This window comes from Penaeus monodon, chromosome 42 (genome assembly GCF_015228065.2).
Source record: "Penaeus monodon isolate SGIC_2016 chromosome 42, NSTDA_Pmon_1, whole genome shotgun sequence".
Classification (NCBI taxonomy): Eukaryota; Metazoa; Arthropoda; class Malacostraca; order Decapoda; family Penaeidae; genus Penaeus; species Penaeus monodon.
In genome coordinates this window covers 14,065,768-14,068,267 of record NC_051427.1, presented here as the reverse complement: position 1 = coordinate 14,068,267, position 2,500 = coordinate 14,065,768, and positions in this window count along the sequence as shown.

Genomic DNA, 2,500 nt, shown 5'->3' with positions numbered 1-2,500 from the left:
CTCTCTGTACTTAGGTAAGGCCCTAGAATTGTTCGAAGGTGATAGTTCCAAGTGCATCGAAGAATGAATTGAACATGTAACAATGGACTCAAAAGCTCGTGCAAGAGAGGAAAGCAATGGCATGAAAAATGAATAATGAATTGATGTTATTGAATAATGAATTAATATTATTATACTATTATTATTAATAATATTATTGTCCCAGAGTAAGAGTGTCGTTGAAGTCAGCAAGTTCAGTCCTACGATACTTTTTGGCACCTTGGGCACTTGATTTCCCTTTAAAAATCCTCGTTGCGCAATAACCACGTCATGTAATTAAATTCATAGGAATAGGAGGACGATAACCCAGAGAGAGACGGCAAAATCACAGGAAACTGGCTTGCAGAAAACAGAATGGAATCAGGAAATGACTGTCTTTATCCCGTCTGTGTGTGTGTGTGTGTGTGTGTGTGTGTGTGTGTATGGTGTGTGTGTGTGTGTGTGTGTGTGTGTGTGTGTGTGTGTGTGTGTGTGTGTGTGTGTCTGTATGTATGTATGTGTGTGTGTTTATGTGTATATATGTATGTATGTATTCTTCTTTTAACGGTAGGTTCATGTCTGAGCCGCCGTGGTCACAGCATGATACTTAATTGTAGTTTCCATGTTGTGATGCTCTTGGAGTGAGTACGTGGTAGGGTCCCCAGTTCCTTTCTACGGAGAGTGCCGGTGTTACATTTAGGTAATCATTCTCTCTATTTATCCGGGCTTGGGACCAGCACTGACTTGGGCTGGCTTGGCCACCCAGTGGCTAGGTAGGCAATCGAGGTGAAGTTCCTTGCCCAGGGGAACAACGCGCCGGCCGGTGACTCGAACTCTCGAACTCAGATTGCCGTCGTGACAGTCTTGAGTCCGACGCTCTAACCATTCGGCCACCGCGGCCTTGACGATCATGGGCTTCCATGATTTTTTCTTAGCAATTTAGAGCGGTGGTTTGCCATTGCCTTCCGCCCGGTGTTTTTATCGAGTCACCATCTCTATTTACCCAGCAATGACTTGAGCTGGCTTGGCCACCCAATGGCTAGGCAGGCAATCGAGGTGAAGTTCCTTGCCCAAGGGAAACAACGCGCCGGCCGGTGACTCGAACCCTCGAACTCAGATTGCCGTCGTGACAGTCTTGAGTCCGACGCTCTAACCATTCGGCCACCACGGCCTCTATGTATGTATATATGTATGAATATATATATATATATATATATATATATATATATATATATATATATGTATATATATATATATATATATATTTATATATATATATATGTATATATATATATATATATATATATATATATATATATATATGAGTGTGTGTGTGTTTGTGTGTGTGTGTGTGTGTGTGTGTGTGTGTGTGTGTGTGTGTGTGTGTGTGTGTGTATGTATGTGTGTGTGTGTGTGTGTGTGTGTGTGTGTGTGTGTGTATATATATATATATATATATATATATATATATATATATATATATATATATATATATATATATATACATATACATATATATGCATATATATTTTCTTCTTCTTTTTCTTTTTCTTCTTCTTCTTTTTCTTCTTCTTCTTCTACTTCTTTTTATTTCCTCTTCTTCTTCTCCTTCTTATTCTTCTACTTCTTCTTCTTCTACTTCTTCTTCTTCTTCTTCTTCATCTTCTTCTACTTTTTGAAAATTAATCTTTTATAGAAGGAGAAGCAGAGATTCCCACAGGATTTAAATAAATTAGGAAACGATAATATTCCTCAATCTCTTATATCTATTGCTGGGACACGACGATGCAGGACACCACCACCCGGTTATATTATATATCAAACAGGAAGATAGAACTGGGAACTATGTTTCTGTCAGGGTCGTCATTTCGTCTTTTTTTTCTCGCGGACATAAACAGTTTCTGCGGCACTGCGGGTTTCCTCGAGATTTTTTTTTAAATAATTAGCTATTTTTTAAGCTGTAATCAGAGCTATACTGTGATGTCACTTAGGCTAAAAATCGTGAGGCTGAGGCCCTTTGGGGAGGGGGAAGCCATACCTTGAGGGGGGAGGGGGGGCAAACAGCGTCTTGATTATGATTATGATGATATTAATAATAATGACAATGATGATAATAATAACAATTATTTAAGTAATGTCGATAAAAATTGATGGTATTACTCTTATTGTGATTATGGTTATGATTCCTATTATTATTGTTATTATTATTATTATCATTATTATTATTATTATTATTATTATTAATATCATTATTATTATTATTATCATCCTTGTCATTATAATGGCAATGATGATAAGAAAGATTCTAATGAGACTGATATATATGAGAATGAATGATATCAGTAATGATAATAATGATAACTGTTAACTTTATTATTATTGTTGTTATCATTATTAATAATCTTATTATCTATATTGTTTTAGATACATGCTCGCACACACACACACACACACACACACGCACACACACACACACACACAC